The sequence below is a fragment of the Scylla paramamosain genome, chromosome 11, assembly GCF_035594125.1.
Source record: "Scylla paramamosain isolate STU-SP2022 chromosome 11, ASM3559412v1, whole genome shotgun sequence".
Lineage (NCBI taxonomy): Eukaryota > Metazoa > Arthropoda > Malacostraca > Decapoda > Portunidae > Scylla > Scylla paramamosain.
Window position 1 is genome coordinate 158,185 of NC_087161.1, and position 7,387 is coordinate 165,571.

General features: G+C 39.7%; 1 long non-coding RNA gene across 6 annotated transcripts; it reads right to left on the minus strand.

The window, feature by feature from the left end:
• Positions 1-233: 233 nt before the first annotated feature.
• LOC135104717 (uncharacterized) lies at positions 234-5,606 on the minus strand. Of its 6 annotated transcripts, XR_010270519.1 has the most exons (4): positions 5,389-5,486; positions 4,316-4,477; positions 3,730-3,876; positions 234-1,161 (listed from the first exon to the last, which is right to left on the minus strand). It is a non-coding gene; the product is annotated as an uncharacterized LOC135104717 (long non-coding RNA). The 6 variants fall into 6 exon arrangements; XR_010270517.1 differs by lacking the exons at positions 234-1,161; positions 5,389-5,486 and adding an exon at positions 5,589-5,606 and having other exon boundaries at positions 1,486-3,876; XR_010270516.1 differs by lacking the exons at positions 234-1,161; positions 5,389-5,486 and adding an exon at positions 5,503-5,520 and having other exon boundaries at positions 1,486-3,876.
• Between the last annotated feature and the right edge of the window lie 1,781 nt (positions 5,607-7,387).

The following is a 7,387-nucleotide window of genomic DNA, read 5'->3' on the forward strand; positions in this document are numbered from 1 at the left end:
TATAAGGGAAAAATATGTATGTTGAACAAATTGATGAGAAATGGAAGGATTAATGGGCTAAGTGTGTTGGATTACAGAGGGCTTTCTTTGAAGGACATTTTGAATGATACCATAATTTTGGCCCTTAGCCCAAGGTTGGATACTTCTGAACCGTTCTTGCATTTTTAAGCTAAGTAATATAAAATGCTCAATTAACAAAGGAAGTATAATGAAAAGATAAAACAAATCAGGAATTATATCAATTCATAGCTTTATCATAGTTCTAAGTCATAAATACGTACAAAAATTAGTCAATCTCTTCAGAAATAATTATAAGATAAGCTTTAATAATAAAAAGTATGTATAAATAGATGAAATGTTGTCACCTTCACCAATGACGGCTTCTTGTTATTCAGCACATGCTTGTGCTTCCTGAACACCGGTCTCATACTGGATAGAGACAGTAATGGTATGGAGGTTTGATGTAATACAACATTTTATATAAGGATAAAAACTTGCATAAACTTCCTGTTTGTGTTTTTCTACTAAGGTGCAATTGTTAGGTGAGCAATTTGCAACTTCCTACACTTAAACCATAACATCCCTACTACAGTGGCTCAGAGCCACACCATCACCTGTTGCTTGTCCACTAGTAAATAATGAAGACTGCAACGTTCATGCCAGCTACACTATACAAGTATTTACAAATTAATGGTTGGATTTTCAAAAGATCTCTGATACAAGAAAGCTTATAAATATTGTGAAAGCTTCTAGTCAATGTTATATCATTTGCTTCAACAGAGGAAGAATAATTCAATCTTCCTGAATATTACAAATGAGATTTTATCAGCATTAACTTAACCATGTCATTCTAAATTATTCTACCTAGTTTCCAGGGACTTCAGCAGTGAGTAGCTTAACCAGCACACAGGAAAGACAGTGGGAAATTAAGATATAACAGGGGTGGCCAAAGGAGGTAGTCCAGCCATCTCCATACTCAGGTATTTTGGTTTGTGTGCCACTGGGATGAAATCAGAAAGTGATGCGCATACATTTTAGTAAGATTTAAGAGAAGTTACAAGTTTTTTGGGCCAAGACTATTTGCATTAAGGAAGCACCACATTGCTATTTTTAAATGTTGATTGCCCACGTAGCAAGATTGCACATCAACAAGAAGGTAACCTGAAAGTAAAGTTGAAATTAACAACATATACTGTGTGATTGTGACTAAGTACAAAATTGAAATGTGATTGGAGAAGGATAAAAGTTTTTAATTTGTTTCAGGCAAGAGGTGTGGTTAAGGAAATAGTGAGTCTGTAGGCTGTAGTGAGAGAGAGAGAGAGAGAGAGAGAGAGAGAGAGAGAGAGAGAGAGAGAGAGAGAGAGAGAGAGAGAGAGAGAGAGAGAGAGAGAGAGAGAGAGAGAGAGAGAGAGAGAGAGAGAGAGAGAGAGAGAGAGAGAGAGAGAGAGAGAGAGAGAGAGAGAGAGAGAGAGAGAGAGAGAGAGAGAGAGAGAGAGAGAGAGAGAGAGAGAGAGAGAGAGAGAGAGAGAGAGAGAGAGAGAGAGAGAGAGAGAGAGAGATTGATTTCCATGTGAGAGTGTGGTTTTTAAGTATGCTATAGAGGACACACTTATTCATTCATTACACCCCACAAACTTGCAATGTCCCCATAGCATAGTTACAGACAACATCCTCTCATATATAAGTCGGTGTCAATCTTTCTCTGATGTACTCCAGCCCAGAAACCCACAGCAGCATTAAGAGTGGAGAGAGAGAGAGAAGAGAAGACACACAGAATGGATGAATAGAGATGATGTGGTTTGTAAAAATATGGTGTAAGGTCTGTTGGCTTTGGTGGGAATGGTTTTCCAATCATTCCTCTCTTGCACAACCATTTTGCTTCATAAACAGGCATCTCTCTTTCATCTTCCCACCAAACACTGTTATTCCACCTTATATTTATGTATTTGCATGCTTATCTTCTCAAATTGTTCCCCTTCCATTCTCTCCGCATGTCCGACTCTCTCCTTTCTGTGGTTGATCACTCACTCTGCTGTTCCTCCACATTCATGACTATATATGATGCACATGTGCTTTATAATCAATCAAATGTTTCACGTAGATGATGTTTTCATTCACACACAGTTCCCCCTCCTCCCTGTTTCATTCATTGCCATTTTGCTCTCTCTCTCTCTCTCTCTCTCTCTCTCTCTCTCTCTCTCTCTCTCTCTCTCTCTCTCTCTCTCTCTCTCTCTCTCTCTCTCTCTCTCTCTCTCTCTGTGTGTGTGTGTGTGTGTGTGTGTGTGTGTGTGTGTGTGTGTGTGTGTGTGTGTGTGTGTGTGTAAGAGCTCAGAGTTCATGGTGACTGATCTTTGGGTAGGACTGAGGCCAATGACACACCACACACCGGAACAGCGAAGTCACATCACCTCGGGTTACATCCTGTACAGTTGCAGCTAGTTGCAGCTAGGTGAACTGGGGCTACACATTAAGAGGCTTGTCCATCTGCCTCACCGTGCCCGGGATTCGAACTTGGGCCTTCTTGGTTGTGAGCCGAGCGTGCTAACCACTACACTACGTGGTGTGTAAATGTGTGTGTGTGTGTATGTGTGTGTGTGTAATGATGCAGCTGGGAAGGTCGTCTTATGACAATTATTGATGAATGAAGGTAAAGGATGCGTGTCTATTACTTCTCTTTGTGTGTGTGTGTGTGTGTGTGTGTGTGTGTGTGTGTGTGTGTGTGTGTGTGTGTGTGTACATAACACACACACATACACACACACTTAAAAAAGTAGTAATGACATGCGCATCCATTACCTTCATTTGTCAATAATTATCATAAGGCAACCTTCTCAGCTGCATCAGCGCACACACACACACACACACACACACACACACACACACACACACACACACACACACACACACACACACAAACATAACTGACTGTCTTCAGCCTCTCTCTCACCGCCGCAATGTTGCATCTCTAGCTGTCTTCTACCGCTATTTTCATGCTAACTGCTTTTCTGATCTTGCTAACTGCATGCCTCCCCTCCTTCCACGGCCTCGCTGCACAATATTTTCTTCTTTCTCTCACCCCTATTCTGTCCACTTCTCTAATGCAAGAGTTAACAAGTATTCTCAATCATTCATCCCTTTCTCTGGTAAACTCTGGAACTCCCTGCCTGCTTCTGTATTTCCACCTTCCTATGACTTGAATTCCTTCAAGAGGGAGGTTTCAAGACACTTATTCATCAACTTTTGACCACTGCTTTGACCCTTTTATGGGACTGCCATTTCAGTGGGCATATTTTTTTATTGGATTTTTGTTGCCCTTGGCCAGTGTCACTCATACATAAAACACACACACACACACACACACACACACACACACACACACACACACACACACACACACACACACACACACACACACACACACACACAGAAATTATATTAGAAATTATTAGAAATTAGATAAGTTACCACTCACGAGCCTACGCGACGCCATGTATGTGAGCAACGCATGTTTTTAAGCATCTGGAGCAAAGTGGTTAAAGGAAAACTTTTTGACTTGAAATGTAATTAGATTCATCAGTTATTTTTCTGGCTGACATTGTTTTTGGAAGGTGGCACTTAAAAGATATGTGAATGCTGTATCTAGATATAAACAAACATTCACAAATACTCATTCCATTATGTGTCTGTCATTAGGCCCTCAAATAAACAACAAATTAAGTGAAAAGTTACTATCTCCCTTCCTGGCTTGCGTTCCAGTTGCTCTGAGTTGTAGCAGCAGTGATGTGTGGCACCCAGGATGAAGGTGGTCTGCAGGGTGGTCTGTGTCAGGGGGATGATGGCAGACAACAGCAGCAGCACCGTGACAGCTCAAGCATCCTGTTGAAATTATCACTTTTTAAATGCTGAAAAGTGAAGGAAAAACCTGTCTCCATGGAATGTGGAAGTACACAACAACAACTCTGAAAGATTTCTTACAATAATAAGTCATCATTCATTGTATCCTTTTTTGTTGGCCACAAGATTATCATACAAATTTTCCATAGACATCTGCAAATTGGTACCTCTAGCTGTTATTAAATATGATATTAAGTTTGATGAATGTATTTATTTCATTATACATGAAAGTTGTTGATTGCAAAAAAAAATAATAACCAAAATATATTTTGACTTTTACTTTACAATGCCTTAACTGTTTGCTTTTAAAAAAATATGTAGATTTATTTTCTCATTTTAAGACTTAAAGTCTAGACAACTAACTGGTCTTAAATTTTTCTGATATACAAATAAACTAACAAACACAGCACATTTCACTAACACTCATGGTGAAGTGTCCACCAATGATGGTGAAGGAGGTATACATGTAAACTCCAGTCTGAGCAATGAGCAACAGAATTTGTCCAGCTGCATGTCTCCATCGGGCACAAACTCCAGCTCCCGCATCTGTATCATGCCCACCACCACCGTCACCGTGGCAACACTGAAAAGTGGAATCTTATCATTCACACTGTTACAAAAAATATACTCCCATATATATATATATATATATATATATATATATATATATATATATATATATATATATATATATATATATATATATATATATATATAATTGGATTACTATTCCCAACATTAAAAATTTGTTACCTAATCTTACTTTGATATTTTGCATCCAATATTAACTACAATTTTTTTCCTATGACATTTTCCAACTACATTTAAAGCCTTTCACTGTGAAACAAAACAATTAGCAGCATCAGAAGCAATGCATGGAGTCTCCTTTAACACACAGTGACTCAGCGAAGCCGTCAAGAAAACACGTAATTTCTGAATACTATCTTTAAGAGGTCCACCCAGTCATCCCTCTTCTCCTCTTTCCTGACCCCCATCCTCCCTTCTTTCCTCACGCGTCTCTCCCTCCCTACACACACACACACACACACATACAGAGAGGGTCTCACAAGGGTAATACACACATACATACGGACACTGACCCACCACACACACCCAACCAGTCACCCACACCCACCCACATACGTGTACACACGGACGCACACCTCAGCCTGTCACCCTTACGTCAAACAGCTTACACCCTTCTATTCCCTCTCACTCATCCATCACACATCCCAGTGTCTCTCTCATCTTCTACTCTGTTACTTAACCAGTTAACGCTCCCAACCTACTCCCAGTCCCCCTAGCCGGCGGGTCACTCTCTCATTAGGAGCATGACCCTAAAAAAATAAGTCACATGGCGCGGTCAGAGAGAGCTAGCCTACCCTGGTCTGCCTACGCGAACCGAAAGCGTTTGTTTGGGTAAGATTTAAAGGGACGAAGGTTTAAAGGGCCAGTCTCTGCGTGAGTGTGTTTGGTGAAATGCTGAATACTCACTCCTGGTTCGTCATACACCCACAAGGACAGGCACAGTTCACTCCTCCACGACACACACACACACACACACACACACACATATATATACACAAAAACACTAACTAGTAACTCTACCTTTAGTTTCGTCTGCTGCGTTCCAGCAAAAAAAAAAAAAAAAAAAAAAAAAATCAAAATATTCCTCCATTACTAATGTAACTCACATTCCCTGGTGGTATACTTCCCTCGGAACACCCATATTTTAAAGAGCTTTTTATCCACCATGTGTCTCAGTTAACTCTGATCTTGGCTGGAAATTAAACTATATTGTATGATATCAGTGTGGTCATCTTGAGGTCCCGGATGAAATGGCGGGCTGGGATTGGCTGTTCACGACCCGTTGTCATGGTGATGGTAGACGCCATTCAGTTGACAGCTCATTTTTTCTCGCTATTGAAAGGAGTTTATTAGAGCGTAACTGAAGCGTGTAAAGGCATGATTCCGCACCATACTGTTAAGATATTGTAGTTCTGAAGTGTTCCTAGGGTTAGTAAGCTTGGGTAAGGAGTATAACACAATTTAGATGGTGTTTAGATGGTGTGAAGAGCGGGTGTGTCCGCGCTAGATTCAAGCAATTCCAACCTCTGATATTATTACGTACTAGACTGTTAAGATATTGTAGTAAGGAAGTATTTGTGGGGTTAATAAGCTTGGGTAAAGAGTATAGGAAAATTTAAAGGACGTTTAAGAGACGAAGTGTGAGGAGAAGGTGTGTCAGCGCGAGATTCAAGTAATTCCAACCTGTTTGAGTTGATTCACAGAAGACTCTTAAGATATTATATTGCTGAAGTGTTCCTAGGATTATTAAGATTGGGTAAAGAGTATAAGGGAATTTAAAGAGTGGATAAGGGAGGGAGTATAGCGATTTGATGTCATACAGACCAAAGCCAGGTTACAGAGGGGTTTTATCTTGTAAAGGGGGCGGCTCTGTGTTTTCTTGACCGAGTGACGAGGGAGAAGAAAAAAACGAGGAAGAGACATCAGCCACTGAACCACGGACGAAAATAAACTTAGTGGCTGAAGACAGGGAGAGGAGTGAAGGTCCTTCCTCACTGCTCCCTATATAAGACACCATACACTAGAACACCAGGCCAGAAATCAAGAAACACGTGCTATTACAATTCAGGTGAAGCTTAAGGATACATCAGTAATTCAGCAACAGACGATATTTCACAACTCTGCTCCTCAAAACTTCTCGCAACGCAACCGGAATGTTTTAGAATGTTGCTCTTGTTCTGTTGTAGTTAAATGAATTACAGAACAAACACGGAAGATAGATTTTTTCTTTTTACCCAGAAACATAAAAACGTACATAATTTCTACAAGAACCTGATAAAAGTTAAGAGATAAGACGCCAGATCGTTTGAGAATATGAGTTTCTCTTCTGCTATATCAAAATTTCATAACAAACAAGAATAGCTGGATTTTTGTGCTAGATTCATGAAGATACCTTTGAAAACCTAAATAACAGACCAGAACATGATAAAAGTTCAGGTAAGACGCGGGAAGATATGATAATACGGATTCCTGCTCTCTCTAATAAGTTGAATTACATAAGAAACACGTAGAGCTGGATTTTTTTCCCTATAGGGAAAAAAATCCAGCTCTACGTGTTGGGAAGCTGCCACGCGTGATTTGGGAAATAAAATGTGATGTGATGTATTCGACATTAGTTACTGTTTTTGTTTTGTAATGCAGTTTTGTACAGAGCAGAAATTCGTGTTACCAAATGGTCTAGCGTCTTCCCTTAACTTTTATAAATTAGAGATCTATTTAGGTTTTCAGAGGTATTTTCATGACTCTATAGAGTCATGAAAATACCTCTGAAAACCTAAATAGAGGAGATCTATTTAGGTTTTCAGAGGTATTTTCATGACTCTATAGAGTCATGAAAATACCTCTGAAAACCTAAATAGATCTCTAATGAAAACCTAAATAGAGGAGATCTATTTAGGTTTTCAGA